Here is a 24,891-nt window from a genome sequence, read left to right as displayed (position 1 = left end):
ATTAAAAGCCTTCTAATAGAAAGGAAACGTTTCAAATCAACATGGCGAAAAAACGAGTAAAACCTTAAAAATCTCTCAGGTCCGTGTACATGAAAATATTCGAATTTTTCAAAGTCTCACTTTTCTTATTATTTTATGTCCAAATCAAAGAAAATCAGCCAGAAAAAACTATGAATAACATTAAAAGCCTTCTAATAGAAAGGAAACGTTTCAAATCCACATGGCGAAAAAACGAGTAAAACCTTAAAAATCTCTCAGGTCTGCGTACATGAAAAAATTCGAATTTTTCAAAGTCTCAATTTCCTTATTATTTTATGTCCAAATCAAAGAACATCAGCCAAAAATAAAAAGAATAACATTAAAAGCCTTCTAATAGAAAGGAAACGTTTCAAATCCACATGGCGAAAAAACGAGTAAAACCTTAAAAATCTCTCACGTCCGCGTACATGAAAATATTCGAATTTTTCAAAGTCTCAATTTTCTTATTATTTTATGTCCAAATCAAAGAACATCAGCCAAAAATAACTAAGAATAACATTAAAAGCCTTCCAATAGAAAGGAAACGTTTCAAATCAACATGGCGAAAAAACGAGTAAAAACTTAAAAATCTCTCAGGTCCGTATACATGAAAATATTTTAATTTTTCCAAGTTTCAATTTTCTTATTATTTCATGTCGTCATCAAAGAAAATAAGCCAAAAATAACAAAGACTAACCTTAAAAGCCTTCTAATAGAAAGGAAACGTTTCAAATCAACATGGAGAAAAAACGAGTAAAACCTTAAAAATCTCTCAGGTCCGTGGACATGAAAATATTCGAATTTTCAACAGTCTCAATTTCCTTATTATTTTATGTCCAAATCAAAGAAAATCAGCCAAAAATAACAAAGAATAACATTAAAAGCCTTCTAATAGAAAGGAAACGTTTCAAATACACATGGCGAAAAAACGAGTAAAACCTTAAAAATCTCTCAGGTCCGTGTACATGAAAATATTCGAATTTTTCAAAGTCTCAATTTTCTTATTATTTTATGTCCAAATCAAAGAAAATCAGCAAAAAATAACTAAGAATAACATTAAAAGCCTTCTAATAGAAAGGAAACGTTTCAAATCAACATGGCGAAAAAACGAGTAAAACCTTAAATATCTCTCAGGTCCGCGTACATGAAAATATTCGAATTTTTCAAAGTCTTTGTTTTCTTATTATTTTATGTCCAAATCAAAGCAAATCAGCCAAGGATAACTAAGAATAACATTAAATGCCTTCTAATAGAAAGGAAACGTTTCAAATCAACATGGCGAAAAAACGAGTAAAACCTTAAACATCTCTCAAGTCCGCGTACATGAAAATATTCGAATTTTTCAAAGTCTCACTTTGCTTATTATTTTATGTCCAAATCAAAGAAAATCAGCCAAAAATAACAAAGAATAACATTAAAAGCCTTCTAATAGAACGGAAACGTTTCAAATCCACATGGCTAAAAAACGAGTAAAACCTTAAAAATCTCTCAGGTCCGCGTACATGAAAATATACGAATTTTTAAAAGTCTTTGTTTTCTTATTATTTTATGTCCAAATCAAAGAAAATAAGACAAGAAGAACTAAGAATAACATTAAAAGCCTTCTAATAGAAAGGAAACGTTTCAAATCAACATGGCGCAAAAACGAGTAAACCTTAAAAATCTCTCAGGTCCGCGTACATGAAAATATACGAATTTTTCAAAGTCTCACTTTGCTTATTATTTTATGTCCAAATCAAAGAAAATCAGCCAAAAATAACAAAGAATAACATTAAAAGCCTTCTAATAGAAAGGAAACGTTTCAAATCCACATGGCTAAAAAACGAGTAAAACCTTACAAATCTCTCAGGTCCGCGACATGAAGATATTCGAATTTTTCAAAGTTTCAATTTTCTTATTATTTCATGTCCAATAAAAGAAAATGCCAAAAATAACAAAGAATAACATTAAAAGCCTTCTAATAGAAAGGAAACGTTTCAAATCAACATGGCGAAAAAACGAGTAAAACCTTAAAAATCTCTCAGGTCCGTGTACATGAAAATATTCGAATTTTTCAAAGTCTCACTTTTCTTATTATTTTATGTCCAAATCAAAGAAAATCAGCCAGAAAAAACTATGAATAACATTAAAAGCCTTCTAATAGAAAGGAAACGTTTCAAATCCACATGGCGAAAAAACGAGTAAAACCTTAAAAATCTCTCAGGTCTGCGTACATGAAAAAATTCGAATTTTTCAAAGTCTCAATTTCCTTATTATTTTATGTCCAAATCAAAGAACATCAGCCAAAAATAAAAAGAATAACATTAAAAGCCTTCTAATAGAAAGGAAACGTTTCAAATCCACATGGCGAAAAAACGAGTAAAACCTTAAAAATCTCTCACGTCCGCGTACATGAAAATATTCGAATTTTTCAAAGTCTCAATTTTCTTATTATTTTATGTCCAAATCAAAGAACATCAGCCAAAAATAACTAAGAATAACATTAAAAGCCTTCCAATAGAAAGGAAACGTTTCAAATCAACATGGCGAAAAAACGAGTAAAAACTTAAAAATCTCTCAGGTCCGTATACATGAAAATATTTTAATTTTTCCAAGTTTCAATTTTCTTATTATTTCATGTCGTCATCAAAGAAAATAAGCCAAAAATAACAAAGACTAACCTTAAAAGCCTTCTAATAGAAAGGAAACGTTTCAAATCAACATGGAGAAAAAACGAGTAAAACCTTAAAAATCTCTCAGGTCCGTGGACATGAAAATATTCGAATTTTCAACAGTCTCAATTTCCTTATTATTTTATGTCCAAATCAAAGAAAATCAGCCAAAAATAACAAAGAATAACATTAAAAGCCTTCTAATAGAAAGGAAACGTTTCAAATACACATGGCGAAAAAACGAGTAAAACCTTAAAAATCTCTCAGGTCCGTGTACATGAAAATATTCGAATTTTTCAAAGTCTCAATTTTCTTATTATTTTATGTCCAAATCAAAGAAAATCAGCAAAAAATAACTAAGAATAACATTAAAAGCCTTCTAATAGAAAGGAAACGTTTCAAATCAACATGGCGAAAAAACGAGTAAAACCTTAAATATCTCTCAGGTCCGCGTACATGAAAATATTCGAATTTTTCAAAGTCTTTGTTTTCTTATTATTTTATGTCCAAATCAAAGCAAATCAGCCAAGGATAACTAAGAATAACATTAAATGCCTTCTAATAGAAAGGAAACGTTTCAAATCCACATGGCTAAAAAACGAGTAAAACCTTAAAAATCTCTCAGGTCCGCATACATGAAAATATTCGAATTTTTCAAAGTCTCAATTTCCTTATTATTTTATGTCCAAATCAAAGAAAATCAGCCAAGAATAACAAAGAATAACATTAAAAGCCTTCTAATAGAACGGAAACGTTTCAAATCCACATGGCTAAAAAACGAGTAAAACCTTAAAAATCTCTCAGGTCCGCGTACATGAAAATATTAGAATTTTTAAAAGTCTTTGTTTTCTTATTATTTTATGTCCAAATCAAAGAAAATAAGACAAGAAGAACTAAGAATAACATTAAAAGCCTTCTAATAGAAAGGAAACGTTTCAAATCAACATGGCGCAAAAACGAGTAAACCTTAAAAATCTCTCAGGTCCGCGTACATGAAAATATACGAATTTTTCAAAGTCTCACTTTGCTTATTATTTTATGTCCAAATCAAAGAAAATCAGCCAAAAATAACAAAGAATAACATTAAAAGCCTTCTAATAGAAAGGAAACGTTTCAAATCCACATGGCTAAAAAACGAGTAAAACCTTACAAATCTCTCAGGTCCGCGACATGAAGATATTCGAATTTTTCAAAGTTTCAATTTTCTTATTATTTCATGTCCAATAAAAGAAAATGCCAAAAATAACAAAGAATAACATTAAAAGCCTTCTAATAGAAAGGAAACGTTTCAAATCAACATGGCGAAAAAACGAGTAAAACCTTAAAAATCTCTCAGGTCCGTGTACATGAAAATATTCGAATTTTTCAAAGTCTCACTTTTCTTATTATTTTATGTCCAAATCAAAGAAAATCAGCCAGAAAAAACTATGAATAACATTAAAAGCCTTCTAATAGAAAGGAAACGTTTCAAATCCACATGGCGAAAAAACGAGTAAAACCTTAAAAATCTCTCAGGTCTGCGTACATGAAAAAATTCGAATTTTTCAAAGTCTCAATTTCCTTATTATTTTATGTCCAAATCAAAGAACATCAGCCAAAAATAAAAAGAATAACATTAAAAGCCTTCTAATAGAAAGGAAACGTTTCAAATCCACATGGCGAAAAAACGAGTAAAACCTTAAAAATCTCTCACGTCCGCGTACATGAAAATATTCGAATTTTTCAAAGTCTCAATTTTCTTATTATTTTATGTCCAAATCAAAGAACATCAGCCAAAAATAACTAAGAATAACATTAAAAGCCTTCCAATAGAAAGGAAACGTTTCAAATCAACATGGCGAAAAAACGAGTAAAAACTTAAAAATCTCTCAGGTCCGTATACATGAAAATATTTTAATTTTTCCAAGTTTCAATTTTCTTATTATTTCATGTCGTCATCAAAGAAAATAAGCCAAAAATAACAAAGACTAACCTTAAAAGCCTTCTAATAGAAAGGAAACGTTTCAAATCAACATGGAGAAAAAACGAGTAAAACCTTAAAAATCTCTCAGGTCCGTGGACATGAAAATATTCGAATTTTCAACAGTCTCAATTTCCTTATTATTTTATGTCCAAATCAAAGAAAATCAGCCAAAAATAACAAAGAATAACATTAAAAGCCTTCTAATAGAAAGGAAACGTTTCAAATACACATGGCGAAAAAACGAGTAAAACCTTAAAAATCTCTCAGGTCCGTGTACATGAAAATATTCGAATTTTTCAAAGTCTCAATTTTCTTATTATTTTATGTCCAAATCAAAGAAAATCAGCAAAAAATAACTAAGAATAACATTAAAAGCCTTCTAATAGAAAGGAAACGTTTCAAATCAACATGGCGAAAAAACGAGTAAAACCTTAAATATCTCTCAGGTCCGCGTACATGAAAATATTCGAATTTTTCAAAGTCTTTGTTTTCTTATTATTTTATGTCCAAATCAAAGCAAATCAGCCAAGGATAACTAAGAATAACATTAAATGCCTTCTAATAGAAAGGAAACGTTTCAAATCCACATGGCTAAAAAACGAGTAAAACCTTAAAAATCTCTCAGGTCCGCATACATGAAAATATTCGAATTTTTCAAAGTCTCAATTTCCTTATTATTTTATGTCCAAATCAAAGAAAATCAGCCAAGAATAACAAAGAATAACATTAAAAGCCTTCTAATAGAACGGAAACGTTTCAAATCCACATGGCTAAAAAACGAGTAAAACCTTAAAAATCTCTCAGGTCCGCGTACATGAAAATATTAGAATTTTTAAAAGTCTTTGTTTTCTTATTATTTTATGTCCAAATCAAAGAAAATAAGACAAGAAGAACTAAGAATAACATTAAAAGCCTTCTAATAGAAAGGAAACGTTTCAAATCAACATGGCGCAAAAACGAGTAAACCTTAAAAATCTCTCAGGTCCGCGTACATGAAAATATACGAATTTTTCAAAGTCTCACTTTGCTTATTATTTTATGTCCAAATCAAAGAAAATCAGCCAAAAATAACAAAGAATAACATTAAAAGCCTTCTAATAGAAAGGAAACGTTTCAAATCCACATGGCTAAAAAACGAGTAAAACCTTAAAAATCTCTCAGGTCCGCATACATGAAAATATTCGAATTTTTCAAAGTCTCAATTTCCTTATTATTTTATGTCCAAATCAAAGAAAATCAGCCAAGAATAACTAAGAATAACATTAAAAGCCTTCTAATAGAACGGAAACGTTTCAAATCCACATGGCTAAAAAACGAGTAAAACCTTAAAAATCTCTCAGGTCCGCGTACATGAAAATATTCGAATTTTTCAAAGTCTTTGTTTTCTTATTATTTTATGTCCAAATCAAAGAAAATCAGCAAAAAATAACAAAGAATAACATTAAAAGCCTTCTAATAGAAAGGAAACGTTTCAAATCCACATGGCGAAAAAACGAGTAAAACCTTAAAAATCTCTCAGGTCCGCGTACATGAAATTATTCGAATTTTTCAAAGTCTCAGTTTGCTTATTATTTTATGTCCAAATCAAAGAAAATCAGCCAAAAATAACAAAGAATAACATTAAAAGCCTTCTAATAGAAAGGAAATGTTTCAAATCCACATCGCGAAAAAACGAGTAAAACCTTAAAAATCTCTCAGGTCCGCGTACATGAAAATATTCGAATTTTTCAAAGTCTCAATTTTCTTATTATTTTATGTCCAAATCAAAGAAAATCAGCCAAGAATAACTAAGAATAACATTAAAAGCCTTCTAATAGAAAGGAAACGTTTCAAATCAACATGGCGAAAAAACGAGTAAAACCTTAAAAATCACTCAGGTCCGCGTACATGAAAATATTCGAATTTTTCAAAGTCTCAAGTTTCTTATTATTTTATGTCCAAATCAAAGAAAATCAGCCAAAAATAACAAAGAATAACATTAAAAGCCTTCTAATAGAAAGGAAACGTTTCAAATCCACATGGTCAAAAAACGAGTAAAACCTTAAAAATCTCTCAGGTCCGCGTACATGAAAATATTCGAATTTTTCAAAGTCTCAATTTTCTTATTATTTTATGTCCAAATCAAAGAAAATCAGCCAAAAATAACAAAGAATAACATTAAAAGCCTTCTAATAGAAAGGAAACGTTTCAAATCCACATCGCGAAAAAACGAGTAAAACCTTAAAAATCTCTCAGGTCCGCGTACATGAAAATATTCGAATTTTTCAAAGTCTTTGTTTTCTTATTATTTTATGTCCAAATCAAAGAAAATCAGCCAAAAATAACAAAGAATAACATTGAAAGCCTTCTAATAGAAAGGAAACGTTTCAAATCCACATGGCGAAAAAACGAGTAAAACCTTAAAAATCTCTCAGGTCCGCGTACATGAAATTATTCGAATTTTTCAAAGTCTCAGTTTGCTTATTATTTTATGTCCAAATCAAAGAAAATCAGCCAAAAATAACAAAGAATAACATTAAAAGCCTTCTAATAGAAAGGAAACGTTTCAAATCCACATGGCTAAAAAACGAGTAAAACCTTAAAAATCTCTCAGGTCCGCATACATGAAAATATTCGAATTTTTCAAAGTCTCAATTTCCTTATTATTTTATGTCCAAATCAAAGAAAATCAGCAAAAAATAACTAAGAATAACATTAAAAGCCTTCTAATAGAACGGAAACGTTTCAAATCCACATGGCTAAAAAACGAGTAAAACCTTAAACATCTCTCAGGTCCGCGTACATGAAAATATTCGAATTTTTCAAAGTCTTTGTTTTCTTATTATTTTATGTCCAAATCAAAGAAAATCAGCAAAAAATAACAAAGAATAACATTAAAAGCCTTCTAATAGAAAGGAAACGTTTCAAATCCACATGGCGAAAAAACGAGTAAAACCTTAAAAATCTCTCAGGTCCGCGTACATGAAATTATTCGAATTTTTCAAAGTCTCAGTTTGCTTATTATTTTATGTCCAAATCAAAGAAAATCAGCCAAAAATAACAAAGAATAACATTAAAAGCCTTCTAATAGAAAGGAAATGTTTCAAATCCACATCGCGAAAAAACGAGTAAAACCTTAAAAATCTCTCAGGTCCGCGTACATGAAAATATTCGAATTTTTCAAAGTCTCAATTTTCTTATTATTTTATGTCCAAATCAAAGAAAATCAGCCGAGAATAACTAAGAATAACATTAAAAGCCTTCTAATAGAAAGGAAACGTTTCAAATCAACATGGCGAAAAAACGAGTAAAACCTTAAAAATCACTCAGGTCCGCGTACATGAAAATATTCGAATTTTTCAAAGTCTCAAGTTTCTTATTATTTTATGTCCAAATCAAAGAAAATCAGCCAAAAATAACAAAGAATAACATTAAAAGCCTTCTAATAGAAAGGAAACGTTTCAAATCCACATGGTCAAAAAACGAGTAAAACCTTAAAAATCTCTCAGGTCCGCGTACATGAAAATATTCGAATTTTTCAAAGTCTTTGTTTTCTTATTATTTTATGTCCAAATCAAAGAAAATCAGCCAAAAATAACAAAGAATAACATTGAAAGCCTTCTAATAGAAAGGAAACGTTTCAAATCCACATGGCGAAAAAACGAGTAAAACCTTAAAAATCTCTCAGGTCCGCGTACATGAAATTATTCGAATTTTTCAAAGTCTCAGTTTGCTTATTATTTTATGTCCAAATCAAAGAAAATCAGCCAAAAATAACAAAGAATAACATTAAAAGCCTTCTAATAGAAAGGAAACGTTTCAAATCCACATGGCTAAAAAACGAGTAAAACCTTAAAAATCTCTCAGGTCCGCATACATGAAAATATTCGAATTTTTCAAAGTCTCAATTTCCTTATTATTTTATGTCCAAATCAAAGAAAATCAGCAAAAAATAACTAAGAATAACATTAAAAGCCTTCTAATAGAAAGGAAACGTTTCAAATCCACATCGCGAAAAAACGAGTAAAACCTTAAAAATCTCTCAGGTATGCGTACATGAAAATATTCGAATTTTTCAAAGTCTTTGTTTTCTTATTATTTTATGTCCAAATCAAAGAAAATCAGCCAAAAATAACAAAGAATAACATTAAAAGCCTTCTAATAGAAAGGAAACGTTTCAAATCCACATGGCGAAAAAACGAGTAAAACCTTAAAAATCTCTCAGGTCCGCGTACATGAAATTATTCGAATTTTTCAAAGTCTCAATTTTCTTATTATTTTATGTCCAAATCAAAGAAAATCAGCCAAAAATAACAAAGAATAACATTAAAAGCCTTCTAATAGAAAGGAAACGTTTCAAATCCACATGGCGAAAAAACGAGTAAAACCTTAAACATCTCTCAGGTCCGCGTACATGAAATTATTCGAATTTTTCAAAGTCTCAGTTTGCTTATTATTTTATGTCCAAATCAAAGAAAATCAGCCAAAAATAACAAAGAATAACATTAAAAGCCTTCTAATAGAAAGGAAACGTTTCAAATCCACATGGCTAAAAAACGAGTAAAACCATAAAAATCTCTCAGGTCCGCATACATGAAAATATTCGAATTTTTCAAAGTCTCAATTTCCTTATTATTTTCTGTCCAAATCAAAGAAAATCAGCCAAGAATAACTAAGAATAACATTAAAAGCCTTCTAATAGAACGGAAACGTTTCAAATCCACATGGCTAAAAAACGAGTAAAACCTTAAAAATCTCTCAGGTCCGCGTACATGAAAATATTCGAATTTTTCAAAGTCTTTTTTTCTTATTATTTTATGTCCAAATCAAAGAAAATAAGACAAGAAGAACTAAGAATAACATTAAAAGCCTTCTAATAGAAAGGAAACGTTTCAAATCAACATGGCGCAAAAACGAGTAAACCTTAAAAATCTCTCAGGTCCGCGTACATGAAAATTTTACTCGTTTTTTCGCCATGTTGATTTGAAACGTTTCCTTTCTATTAGAAGGCTTTTAATGTTATTCTTAGTTATTCTTGGCTGATTTTCTTTGATTTGGACATAAAATAATAGGAAATAAAATATTCGAATTTTTCAAAGTCTTTGTTTTCTTATTATTTTATGTCCAAATCAAAGAAAATCAGCCAAGAAGAACTAAGAATAACATTAAAAGCCTTCTAATAGAAAGGAAACGTTTCAAATCCACATCGCGAAAAAACGAGTAAAACCTTAAAAATCTCTCAGGTCCGCGTACATGAAAATATTCGAATTTTTCAAAGTCTTTGTTTTCTTATTATTTTATGTCCAAATCAAAGAAAATCAGCCAAAAATAACAAAGAATAACATTAAAAGCCTTCTAATAGAAAGGAAACGTTTCAAATCCACATGGTCAAAAAACGAGTAAAACCTTAAAAATCTCTCAGGTCCGCGTACATGAAAATATTCGAATTTTTCAAAGTCTCAATTTTCTTATTATTTTATGTCCAAATCAAAGAAAATCAGCCAAAAATAACAAAGAATAACATTAAAAGCCTTCTAATAGAAAGGAAACGTTTCAAATCCACATGGCGAAAAAACGAGTAAAACCTTAAAAATCTCTCAGGTCCGCGTACATGAAAATATTCGAATTTTTCAAAGTCTTTGTTTTCTTATTATTTTATGTCCAAATCAAAGAAAATCAGCCAAAAATAACAAAGAATAACATGAAAAGCCTTCTAATAGAAAGGAAACGTTTCAAATCCACATGGCGAAAAAACGAGTAAAACCTTAAAAATCTCTCAGGTCCGCGTACATGAAATTATTCGAATTTTTCAAAGTCTCAGTTTGCTTATTATTTTATGTCCAAATCAAAGAAAATCAGCCAAAAATAACAAAGAATAACATTAAAAGCCTTCTAATAGAAAGGAAACGTTTCAAATCCACATGGCTAAAAAACGAGTAAAACCTTAAAAATCTCTCAGGTCCGCATACATGAAAATATTCGAATTTTTCAAAGTCTCAATTTTCTTATTATTTTATGTCCAAATCAAAGACAATCAGCCAAGAATAACTAAGAATAACATTAAAAGCCTTCTAATAGAAAGGAAACGTTTCAAATCAACATGGCGAAAAAACGAGTAAAACCTTAAAAATCACTCAGGTCCGCGTACATGAAAATATTCGAATTTTTCAAAGTCTCAATTTTCTTATTATTTTATGTCCAAATCAAAGAAAATCAGCCAAAAATAACAAAGAATAACATTAAAAGCCTTCTAATAGAAAGGAAACGTTTCAAATCCACATGGTCAAAAAACGAGTAAAACCTTAAAAATCTCTCAGGTCCGCGTACATGAAAATATTCGAATTTTTCAAAGTCTACATTTTCTTATTATTTTATGTCCAAATCAAAGAAAATCAGCCAAAAATAACAAAGAATAACATTAAAAGCCTTCTAATAGAAAGGAAACGTTTCAAATCCACATCGCGAAAAAACGAGTAAAACCTTAAAAATCTCTCACGTCCGCGTACATGAAAATTCAAAAAAGAAAAAACGAGTAAAACCTTAAATATCTATCTCTCAGGTCCGCGTACATGAAAATATTCGAATTTTTCAAAGTCTTTGTTTTCTTATTATTTTATGTCCAAATCAAAGCAAATCAGCCAAGGATAACTAAGAATAACATTAAATGCCTTCTAATAGAAAGGAAACGTTTCAAATCAACATGGCGAAAAAACGAGTAAAACCTTAAACATCTCTCAAGTCCGCGTACATGAAAATATTCGAATTTTTCAAAGTCTCACTTTGCTTATTATTTTATGTCCAAATCAAAGAAAATCAGCCAAAAATAACAAAGAATAACATTAAAAGCCTTCTAATAGAAAGGAAACGTTTCAAATCCACATCGCTAAAAAACGAGTAAAACCTTAAAAATCTCTCAGGTCCGCGTACATGAAAATATTCGAATTTTTCAAAGTCTCAATTTCCTTATTATTTTATGTCCAAATCAAAGAAAATCAGCCAAGAATAACTAAGAATAACATTAAAAGCCTTCTAATAGAACGGAAATGTTTCAAATCCACATGGCTAAAAAACGAGTAAAACCTTAAAAATCTCTCAGGTCCGCGTACATGAAAATATTCGAATTTTTCAAAGTCTTTGTTTTCTTATTATTTTATGTCCAAATCAAAGAAAATAAGACAAGAAGAACTAAGAATAACATTAAAAGCCTTCTAATAGAAAGGAAACGTTTCAAATCAACATGGCGCAAAAACGAGTAAACCTTAAAAATCTCTCAGGTCCGCGTACATGAAAATTTTACTCGTTTTTTCGCCATGTTGATTTGAAACGTTTCCTTTCTATTAGAAGGCTTTTAATGTTATTCTTAGTTATTCTTGGCTGATTTTCTTTGATTTGGACATAAAATAATAGGAAATAAAATATTCGAATTTTTCAAAGTCTTTGTTTTCTTATTATTTTATGTCCAAATCAAAGAAAATCAGCCAAGAAGAACTAAGAATAACATTAAAAGCCTTCTAATAGAAAGGAAACGTTTCAAATCCACATCGCGAAAAAACGAGTAAAACCTTAAAAATCTCTCAGGTCCGCGTACATGAAAATATTCGAATTTTTCAAAGTCTTTGTTTTCTTATTATTTTATGTCCAAATCAAAGAAAATCAGCCAAAAATAACAAAGAATAACATTAAAAGCCTTCTAATAGAAAGGAAACGTTTCAAATCCACATGGTCAAAAAACGAGTAAAACCTTAAAAATCTCTCAGGTCCGCGTACATGAAAATATTCGAATTTTTCAAAGTCTCAATTTTCTTATTATTTTATGTCCAAATCAAAGAAAATCAGCCAAAAATAACAAAGAATAACATTAAAAGCCTTCTAATAGAAAGGAAACGTTTCAAATCCACATGGCGAAAAAACGAGTAAAACCTTAAAAATCTCTCAGGTCCGCGTACATGAAAATATTCGAATTTTTCAAAGTCTTTGTTTTCTTATTATTTTATGTCCAAATCAAAGAAAATCAGCCAAAAATAACAAAGAATAACATGAAAAGCCTTCTAATAGAAAGGAAACGTTTCAAATCCACATGGCGAAAAAACGAGTAAAACCTTAAAAATCTCTCAGGTCCGCGTACATGAAATTATTCGAATTTTTCAAAGTCTCAGTTTGCTTATTATTTTATGTCCAAATCAAAGAAAATCAGCCAAAAATAACAAAGAATAACATTAAAAGCCTTCTAATAGAAAGGAAACGTTTCAAATCCACATGGCTAAAAAACGAGTAAAACCTTAAAAATCTCTCAGGTCCGCATACATGAAAATATTCGAATTTTTCAAAGTCTCAATTTTCTTATTATTTTATGTCCAAATCAAAGACAATCAGCCAAGAATAACTAAGAATAACATTAAAAGCCTTCTAATAGAAAGGAAACGTTTCAAATCAACATGGCGAAAAAACGAGTAAAACCTTAAAAATCACTCAGGTCCGCGTACATGAAAATATTCGAATTTTTCAAAGTCTCAATTTTCTTATTATTTTATGTCCAAATCAAAGAAAATCAGCCAAAAATAACAAAGAATAACATTAAAAGCCTTCTAATAGAAAGGAAACGTTTCAAATCCACATGGTCAAAAAACGAGTAAAACCTTAAAAATCTCTCAGGTCCGCGTACATGAAAATATTCGAATTTTTCAAAGTCTACATTTTCTTATTATTTTATGTCCAAATCAAAGAAAATCAGCCAAAAATAACAAAGAATAACATTAAAAGCCTTCTAATAGAAAGGAAACGTTTCAAATCCACATCGCGAAAAAACGAGTAAAACCTTAAAAATCTCTCACGTCCGCGTACATGAAAATTCAAAAAAGAAAAAACGAGTAAAACCTTAAATATCTATCTCTCAGGTCCGCGTACATGAAAATATTCGAATTTTTCAAAGTCTTTGTTTTCTTATTATTTTATGTCCAAATCAAAGCAAATCAGCCAAGGATAACTAAGAATAACATTAAATGCCTTCTAATAGAAAGGAAACGTTTCAAATCAACATGGCGAAAAAACGAGTAAAACCTTAAACATCTCTCAAGTCCGCGTACATGAAAATATTCGAATTTTTCAAAGTCTCACTTTGCTTATTATTTTATGTCCAAATCAAAGAAAATCAGCCAAAAATAACAAAGAATAACATTAAAAGCCTTCTAATAGAAAGGAAACGTTTCAAATCCACATCGCTAAAAAACGAGTAAAACCTTAAAAATCTCTCAGGTCCGCGTACATGAAAATATTCGAATTTTTCAAAGTCTCAATTTCCTTATTATTTTATGTCCAAATCAAAGAAAATCAGCCAAGAATAACTAAGAATAACATTAAAAGCCTTCTAATAGAACGGAAATGTTTCAAATCCACATGGCTAAAAAACGAGTAAAACCTTAAAAATCTCTCAGGTCCGCGTACATGAAAATATTCGAATTTTTCAAAGTCTTTGTTTTCTTATTATTTTATGTCCAAATCAAAGAAAATAAGACAAGAAGAACTAAGAATAACATTAAAAGCCTTCTAATAGAAAGGAAACGTTTCAAATCAACATGGCGCAAAAACGAGTAAACCTTAAACATCTCTCAGGTCCGCGTACATGAAAATATTCGAATTTTTCAAAGTCTCAATTTTCTTATTATTTTATGTCCAAATCAAAGAAAATCAGCCAAAAATAACAAAGAATAACATTAAAAGCCTTCTAATAGAAAGGAAACGTTTCAAATCCACATGGCTAAAAAACGAGTAAAACCTAAAAAATCTCTCAGGTCCGCATACATGAAAATATTCGAATTTTTCAAAGTCTCAATTTCCTTATTATTTTATGTCCAAATCAAAGAAAATCAGCCAAAAATAACAAAGAATAACATTAAAAGCCTTCTAATAGAAAGGAAACGTTTCAAATCCACATCGCGAAAAAACGAGTAAAACCTTAAAAATCTCTCATGTCCGCGTACATGAAAATAGTCGAATTTTTCCAAGTTTCAATTTTCTTATTATTTCATGTCGTCATCAAAGAAAATAAGCCAAAAATAACAAAGACTAACCTTAAAAGCCTTCTAATAGAAAGGAAACGTTTCAAATCAACATGGCGAAAAAACGAGTAAAACCTTAAAAATCTCTCAGGTCCGTGGACATGAAAATATTCGAATTTTCAACAGTCTCAATTTCCTTATTATTTTATGTCCAAATCAAAGAAAATCAGCCAAAAATAACAAAGAATAACATTAAAAATATAGAAAGGAAACGTTTCAAATACACATGGCGAAAAAACGAGTAAAACCTTAAAAATCTCTCAGGTCCGTGTACATGAAAATATTCGAATTTTTCAAAGTCTCAATTTTCTTATTATTTTATGTCCAAATCAAAGAAAATCAGCAAAAAATAACTAAGAATAACATTAAAAGCCTTCTAATAGAAAGGAAACGTTTCAAATCAACATGGCGAAAAAACGAGTAAAACCTTAAATATCTATCTCTCAGGTCCGCGTACATGAAAATATTCGAATTTTTCAAAGTCTTTGTTTTCTTATTATTTTATGTCCAAATCAAAGCAAATCAGCCAAGGATAACTAAGAATAACATTAAATGCCTTCTAATAGAAAGGAAACGTTTCAAATCAACATGGCGAAATTACGAGTAAAACCTTAAACATCTCTCAAGTCCGCGTACATGAAAATATTCGAATTTTTCAAAGTCTCACTTTGCTTATTATTTTATGTCCAAATCAAAGACAATCAGCCAAAAATAACAAAGAATAACATTAAAAGCCTTCTAATAGAAAGGAAACGTTTCAAATCCACATCGCTAAAAAACGAGTAAAACCTTAAAAATCTCTCAGGTCCGCATACATGAAAATATTCGAATTTTTCAAAGTCTCAATTTCCTTATTATTTTATGTCCAAATCAAAGAAAATCAGCCAAGAATAACTAAGAATAACATTAAAAGCCTTCTAATAGAACGGAAATGTTTCAAATCCACATGGCTAAAAAACGAGTAAAACCTTAAAAATCTCTCAGGTCCGCGTACATGAAAATATTCGAATTTTTCAAAGTCTTTGTTTTCTTATTATTTTATGTCCAAATCAAAGAAAATAAGACAAGAAGAACTAAGAATAACATTAAAAGCCTTCTAATAGAAAGGAAACGTTTCAAATCAACATGGCGAAAAAACGAGTAAACCTTAAAAATCTCTCAGGTCCGCGTACATGAAAATATTCGAATTTTTCAAAGTCTCAATTTTCTTATTATTTTATGTCCAAATCAAAGAAAATCAGCCAAAAATAACAAAGAATAACATTAAAAGCCTTCTAATAGAAAGGAAACGTTTCAAATCCACATGGCGAAAAAACGAGTAAAACCTTAAAAATCTCTCAGGTCCGCGTACATGAAAATATTCGAATTTTTCAAAGTCTCAGTTTGCTTATTATTTTATGTCCAAATCAAAGAAAATCAGCCAAAAATAACAAAGAATAACATTAAAAGCCTTCTAATAGAAAGGAAATGTTTCAAATCCACATCGCGAAAAAACGAGTAAAACCTTAAAAATCTCTCAGGTCCGCGTACATGAAAATATTCGAATTTTTCAAAGTCTCAATTTTCTTATTATTTTATGTCCAAATCAAAGAAAATCAGCAAAAAATAACTAAGAATAACATTAAAAGCCTTCTAATAGAAAGGAAACGTTTCAAATCAACATGGCGAAAAAACGAGTAAAACCTTAAATATCTATCTCTCAGGTCCGCATACATGAAAATATTCGAATTTTTCAAAGTCTTTGTTTTCTTATTATTTTATGTCCAAATCAATGCAAATCAGCCAAGGATAACTAAGAATAACATTAAATGCCTTCTAATAGAAAGGAAACGTTTCAAATCAACATGGCGAAATTACGAGTAAAACCTTAAACATCTCTCAAGTCCGCGTACATGAAAATATTCGAATTTTTCAAAGTCTCACTTTGCTTATTATTTTATGTCCAAATCAAAGAAAATCAGCCAAAAATAACAAAGAATAACATTAAAAGCCTTCTAATAGAAAGGAAACGTTTCAAATCCACATCGCTAAAAAAACGAGTAAAACCTTAAAAATCTCTCAGGTCCGCATACATGAAAATATTCGAATTTTTCAAAGTCTCAATTTCCTTATTATTTTATGTCCAAATCAAAGAAAATCAGCCAAGAATAACTAAGAATAACATTAAAAGCCTTCTAATAGAACGGAAATGTTTCAAATCCACATGGCTAAAAAACGAGTAAAACCTTAAAAATCTCTCAGGTCCGCGTACATGAAAATATTCGAATTTTTCAAAGTCTTTGTTTTCTTATTATTTTATGTCCAAATCAAAGAAAATAAGACAAGAAGAACTAAGAATAACATTAAAAGCCTTCTAATAGAAAGGAAACGTTTCAAATCAACATGGCGCAAAAACGAGTAAACCTTAAAAATCTCTCAGGTCCGCGTACATGAAAATATTCGAATTTTTCAGAGTCTCAATTTTCTTATTATTTTATGTCCAAATCAAAGAAAATCAGCCAAAAATAACAAAGAATAACATTAAAAGCCTTCTAATAGAAAGGAAACGTTTCAAATCCACATGGCGAAAAAACGAGTAAAACCTTAAAAATCTCTCAGGTCCGCGTACATGAAAATATTCGAATTTTTCAAAGTCTCAGTTTGCTTATTATTTTATGTCCAAATCAAAGAAAATCAGCCAAAAATAACAAAGAATAACATTAAAAGCCTTCTAATAGAAAGGAAATGTTTCAAATCCACATCGCGAAAAAACGAGTAAAACCTTAAAAATCTCTCAGGTCCGCGTACATGAAAATATTCGAATTTTTCAAAGTCTCAATTTTCTTATTATTTTATGTCCAAATCAAAGAAAATCAGCCAAGAATAACTAAGAATAACATTAAAAGCCTTCTAATAGAAAGGAAACGTTTCAAATCAACATGGCGAAAAAACGAGTAAAACCTTAAAAATCTCTCAGGTCCGCATACATGAAAATATTCGAATTTTTCAAAGTCTAAATTTTCTTATTATTTTATGTCCAAATCAAAGAAAATCAGCCAAAAATAACAAAGAATAACATTAAAAGCCTTCTAATAGAAAGGAAACGTTTCAAATCCACATGGCGAAAAAACGAGTAAAACCTTAAAAATCTCTCAGGTCCGCGTACATGAAATTATTCGAATTTTTCAAAGTCTCAGTTTGCTTATTATTTTATGTCCAAATCAAAGAAAATCAGCCAAAAATAACAAAGAATAACATTAAAAGCCTTCTAATAGAAAGGAAACGTTTCAAATCCACGTGGCTAAAAAACGAGTAAAACCTTAAAAATCTCTCAGGTCCGCATACATGAAAATATTCGAATTTTTCAAAGTCTCAATTTTCTTATTATTTTATGTCCAAATCAAAGAAAATCAGCCAAGAATAACTAAGAATAACATTAAAAGCCTTCTAATAGAAAGGAAACGTTTCAAATCAACATGGCGAAAAAACGAGTAAAACCTTAAAAATCACTCAGGTCCGCGTACATGAAAATATTCGAATTTTTCAAAGTCTCAAGTTTCTTATTATTTTATGTCCAAATCAAAGAAAATCAGCCAAAAATAACAAAGAATAACATTAAAAGCCTTCTAATAGAAAGGAAACGTTTCAAATCCACATGGTCAAAAAACGAGTAAAACCTTAAAAATCTCTCAGGTCCGCGTACATGAAAATATTCGAATTTTTCAAAGTCTCAATTTTCTTATTATTTTATGTCCAAATCAAAGAAAATCAGCCAAAAATAACAAAGAATAACATTAAAAGCCTTCTAATAGAAAGGAAACGTTTCAAATCCACATCGCGAAAAAACGAGTAAAACCTTAAAAATCTCTCACGTCCGCGTACATGAAAATTCAAAAAAGAAAAAACGAGTAAAACCTTAAAAATCTCTCAGGTCCGCGTACATGAAAATATTCGAATTTTTCAAAGTCTTTGTTTTCTTATTATTTTATGTCCAAATCAAAGAAAATCAGCCAAAAATAACAAAGAATAACATTAAAAGCCTTCTAATAGAAAGGAAACGTTTCAAATCCACATGGCGAAAAAACGAGTAAAACCTTAAACATCTCTCAGGTCCGCGTACATGAAATTATTCGAATTTTTCAAAGTCTCAGTTTGCTTATAATTTTATGTCCAAATCAAAGAAAATCAGCCAAAAATAACAAAGAATAACATTAAAAGCCTTCTAATAGAAAGGAAACGTTTCAAATCCACATGGCTAAAAAATGAGTAAAACCATAAAAATCTCTCAGGTCCGCATACATGAAAATATTCGAATTTTTCAAAGTCTCAATTTCCTTATTATTTTATGTCCAAATCAAAGAAAATCAGCCAAGAATAACTAAGAATAACATTAAAAGCCTTCTAATAGAACGGAAACGTTTCAAATCCACATGGCTAAAAAACGAGTAAAACCTTAAAAATCTCTCAGGTCCGCGTACATGAAAATATTCGAATTTTTCAAAGTCTTTGTTTTCTTATTATTTTATGTCCAAATCAAAGAAAATAAGACAAGAAGAACTAAGAATAACATTAAAAGCCTTCTAATAGAAAGGAAACGTTTCAAATCAACATGGCGCAAAAACGAGTAAACCTTAAAAATCTCTCAGGTCCGCGTACATGAAAATTTTACTCGTTTTTTCGCCATGTTGATTTGAAACGTTTCCTTTCTATTAGAAGGCTTTTAATGTTATTCTTAGTTATTCTTGGCTGATTTTCTTTGATTTGGACATAAAATAATAAGAAATAAAATATTCGAATTTTTCAAAGTCTTTGTTTTCTTATTATTTTATGTCCAAATCAAAGAAAATCAGCCAAAAATAACAAAGAATAACATTAAAAGCCTTCTAATAGAAAGGAAACGTTTCAAATCCACATGGCGAAAAAACGAGTAAAACCTTAAAAATCTCTCAGGTCCGCGTACATGAAATTATTCGAATTTTTCAAAGTCTCAGTTTGCTTATTATTTTATGTCCAAATCAAAGAAAATCAGCCAAAAATAACAAAGAATAACATTAAAAGCCTTCTAATAGAAAGGAAACGTTTCAAATCCACATCGCGAAAAAACGAGTAAAACCTAAAAAATCTCTCAGGTCCGCATACATGAAAATATTCGAATTTTTCAAAGTCTCAATTTCCTTATTATTTTATGTCCAAATCAAAGAAAATCAGCAAAAAATAACTAAGAATAACATTAAAAGCCTTCTAATAGAACGGAAACGTTTCAAATCCACATGGTCAAAAAACGAGTAAAACCTTAAAAATCTCTCAGGTCCGCGTACATGAAAATATACGAATTTTTCAAAGTCTAAGTTTGCTTATTATTTTATGTCCAAATCAAAGAAAATCAGCCAAAAATAACAAAGAATAACATTAAAAGCCTTCTAATAGAAAGGAAACGTTTCAAATCCACATCGCGAAAAAACGAGTAAAACCTTAAAAATCTCTCATGTCCGCGCACATGAAAATAGTCGAATTTTTCCAAGTTTCAATTTTCTTATTATTTTATGTCGTCATCAAAGAAAATAAGCCAAAAATAACAAAGACTAACCTTAAAAGCCTTCTAATAGAAAGGAAACGTTTCAAATCAACATGGCGAAAAAACGAGTAAAACCTTAAAAATCTCTCAGGTCCGTGGACATGAAAATATTCGAATTTTCAACAGTCTCAATTTCCTTATTATTTTATGTCCAAATCAAAGAAAATCAGCCAAAAATAACAAAGAATAACATTAAAAATATAGAAAGGAAACGTTTCAAATACACATGGCGAAAAAACGAGTAAAACCTTAAAAATCTCTCAGGTCCGTGTACATGAAAATATTCGAATTTTTCAAAGTCTCAATTTTCTTATTATTTTATGTCCAAATCAAAGAAAATCAGCAAAAAATAACTAAGAATAACATTAAAAGCCTTCTAATAGAAAGGAAACGTTTCAAATCAACATGGCGAAAAAACGAGTAAAACCTTAAATATCTATCTCTCAGGTCCGCGTACATGAAAATATTCGAATTTTTCAAAGTCTTTGTTTTCTTATTATTTTATGTCCAAATCAAAGCAAATCAGCCAAGGATAACTAAGAATAACATTAAATGCCTTCTAATAGAAAGGAAACGTTTCAAATCAACATGGCGAAAAAACGAGTAAAACCTTAAACATCTCTCAAGTCCGTGTACATGAAAATATTCGAATTTTTCAAAGTCTCACTTTGCTTATTATTTTATGTCCAAATCAAAGAAAATCAGCCAAAAATAACAAAGAATAACATTAAAAGCCTTCTAATAGAAAGGAAACGTTTCAAATCCACATGGCTAAAAAACGAGTAAAACCTTAAAAATCTCTCAGGTCCGCGTACATGAAAATATTCGAATTTTTCAAAGTCTTTGTTTTCTTATTATTTTATGTCCAAATCAAAGAAAATAAGACAAGAAGAACTAAGAATAACATTAAAAGCCTTCTAATAGAAAGGAAACGTTTCAAATCAACATGGCGCAAAAACGAGTAAACCTTAAAAATCTCTCAGGTCCGCGTACATGAAAATATTCGAATTTTTCAAAGTCTCAATTTTCTTATTATTTTATGTCCAAATCAAAGAAAATCAGCCAAAAATAACAAAGAATAACATTAAAAGCCTTCTAATAGAAAGGAAACGTTTCAAATCCACATGGCGAAAAAACGAGTAAAACCTTAAAAATCTCTCAGGTCCGCGTACATGAAAATATTCGAATTTTTCAAAGTCTCAGTTTGCTTATTATTTTATGTCCAAATCAAAGAAAATCAGCCAAAAATAACAAAGAATAACATTAAAAGCCTTCTAATAGAAAGGAAATGTTTCAAATCCACATCGCGAAAAAACGAGTAAAACCTTAAAAATCTCTCAGGTCCGCGTACATGAAAATATTCGAATTTTTCAAAGTCTCAATTTTCTTATTATTTTATGTCCAAATCAAAGAAAATCAGCCAAGAATAACTAAGAATAACATTAAAAGCCTTCTAATAGAAAGGAAACGTTTCAAATCAACATGGCGAAAAAACGAGTAAAACCTTAAAAATCACTCAGGTCCGCGTACATGAAAATATTCGAATTTTTCAAAGTCTCAAGTTTCTTATTATTTTATGTCCAAATCAAAGAAAATCAGCCAAAAATAACAAAGAATAACATTAAAAGCCTTCTAATAGAAAGGAAACGTTTCAAATCCACATGGTCAAAAAACGAGTCAAACCTTAAAAATCTCTCAGGTCCGCGTACATGAAAATATTCGAATTTTTCAAAGTCTTTGTTTTCTTATTATTTTATGTCCAAATCAAAGAAAATCAGCCAAAAATAACAAAGAATAACATTAAAAGCCTTCTAATAGAAAGGAAACGTTTCAAATCCACATCGCGAAAAAACGAGTAAAACCTTAAAAATCTCTCACGTCCGCGTACATGAAAATATTCGAATTTTTCAAAGTCTTTGTTTTCTTATTATTTTATGTCCAAATCAAAGAAAATCAGCCAAAAATAACAAAGAATAACATTAAAAGCCTTCTAATAGAAAGGAAACGTTTCAAATCCACATGGTCAAAAAACGAGTAAAACCTTAAAAATCTCTCAGGTCCGTGTACATGAAAATATTCGAATTTTTCAAAGTCTCAATTTTCTTATTATTTTATGTCCAAATCAAAGAAAATCAGCCAAAAATAACAAAGAATAACATTAAAAGCCTTCTAATAGAAAGGAAACGTTTCAAATCCACATGGTCAAAAAACGAGTAAAACCTTATAAATCTCTCAGGTCCGCGTACATGAAAATATTCGAATTTTTCAAAGTCTCAAGTTTCTTATTATTTTATGTCCAAATCAAAGAAAATCAGCCAAAAATAACAAAGAATAACATTAAAAGCCTTCTAATAGAAAGGAAACGTTTCAAATCCACATCGCGAAAAAACGAGTAAAACCTTAAAAATCTCTCAGGTCCGCGTACATGAAAATATTCGAATTTTTCAAAGTCTTTGTTTTCTTATTATTTTATGTCCAAATCAAAGAAAATCAGCCAAAAATAACAAAGAATAACATTAAAAGCCTTCTAATAGAAAGGAAACGTTTCAAATCCACATGGTCAAAAAACGAGTAAAACCTTAAAAATCTCTCAGGTCCGCGTACATGAAAATATTCGAATTTTTCAAAGTCTGAATTTTCTTATTATTTTATTTCCAAATCAAAGAAAATCAGCCAAAAATAACAAAGAATAACATTAAAAGCCTTCTAATAGAAAGGAAACGTTTAAAATCCACATGGTCAAAAAACGAGTAAAACCTTAAAAATCTCTCAGGTCCGCGTACATGAAAATATTCGAATTTTTCAAAGTCTTTGTTTTCTTATTATTTTATGTCCAAATCAAAGAAAATCAGCCAAAAATAACAAAGAATAACATTAAAAGCCTTCTAATAGAAAGGAAACGTTTCAAATCCACATCGCGAAAAAACGAGTAAAACCTTAAAAATCTCTCACGTCCGCGTACATGAAAATATTCGAATTTTTCAAAGTCTTTGTTTTCTTATTATTTTATGTCCAAATCAAAGAAAATCAGCCAAAAATACCAAAGAATAACATTAAAAGCCTTCTAATAGAAAGGAAACGTTTCAAATCCACATGGTCAAAAAACGAGTAAAACCTTAAAAATCTCTCAGGTCCGCTTACATGAAAATATTCGAATTTTTCAAAGTCTTTGTTTTCTTATTATTTTATGTCCAAATCAAAGAAAATCAGCCAAAAATAACAAAGAATAACATTAAAAGCCTTCTAATAGAAAGGAAACGTTTCAAATCAACATGGCGAAAAAACGAGTAAAACATTAAAAATCTCTTAGGTCCGCGTACATGAAATTATTCGAATTTTTCAAAGTCTAAGTTTGCTTATTATTTTATGTCCAAATCAAAGAAAATCAGCCAAAAATAACAAAGAATAACATTAAAAGCCTTCTAATAGAAAGGAAACGTTTCAAATCCACATCGCGAAAAAACGAGGAAAACCTTAAAAATCTCTCAGGTCCGCGTACATGAAAATATTCGAATTTTTCAAAGTCTCAATTTTCCTCTTATTTTATGTCCAAATCAAAGAAAATCAGCCAAGAATAAATAAGAATAACATTAAAAGCCTTCTAATAGAAAGGAAACGTTTCAAATCAACATGGCGAAAAAACGAGTAAAACCTTAAAAATCACTCAGGTCCGCGTACATGAAAATATTCGAATTTTTCAAAGTCTCAATTTTCTTATTAGTTTATGTCCAAATCAAAGAAAATCAGCCAAAAATAACAAAGAATAACATTAAAAGCCTTCTAATAGAAAGGAAACGTTTAAAATCCACATGGTCAAAAAACGAGTCAAACCTTAAAAATCTCTCAGGTCCGCGTACATGAAAATATTCGAATTTTTCAAAGTCTTTGTTTTCTTATTATTTTATGTCCAAATCAAAGAAAATCAGCCAAAAATAACAAAGAATAACATTAAAAGCCTTCTAATAGAAAGGAAACGTTTCAAATCCACATCGCGAAAAAACGAGTAAAACCTTAAAAATCTCTCAGGTCCGCGAACGTGAAAATATTCGAATTTTTCAAAGTCTTTGTTTTCTTATTATTTTATGTCCAAATCAAAGAAAATCAGCCAAAAATACCAAAGAATAACATTAAAAGCCTTCTAATAGAAAGGAAACGTTTCAAATCCACATGGTCAAAAAACGAGTAAAACCTTATAAATCTCTCAGGTCCGCGTACATGAAAATATTCGAATTTTTCAAAGTCTTTGTTTTCTTATTATGTACATGAAAATATTCGAATTTTTCAAAGTCTCAAGTTTCTTATTATTTTATGTCCAAATCAAAGAAAATCAGCCAAAAATAACAAAGAATAACATTAAAAGCCTTCTAATAGAAAGGAAACATTTCAAATCCACATCGCGAAAAAACGAGTAAAACCTTAAAAATCTCTCAGGTCCGCGTACATGAAAATATTCGAATTTTTCAAAGTCTTTGTTTTCTTATTATTTTATGTCCAAATCAAAGAAAATCAGCCAAAAATAACAAAGAATAACATTAAAAGCCTTCTAATAGAAAGGAAACGTTTCAAATCCACATGGCGAAAAAACGAGTAAAACCTTAAAAATCCCTCAGGTCCGCGTACATGAAAATATTCGAATTTTTCAAAGTCCCAAGTTTCTTATTATTTTATGTC

The sequence above is a fragment of the Euprymna scolopes genome, chromosome 3 (assembly GCF_053919585.1).
Source record: "Euprymna scolopes isolate OS-2025 chromosome 3, ASM5391958v1, whole genome shotgun sequence".
Taxonomy (NCBI): Eukaryota; Metazoa; Mollusca; class Cephalopoda; order Sepiida; family Sepiolidae; genus Euprymna; species Euprymna scolopes.
This window is presented reverse-complemented; position numbering follows the sequence as displayed.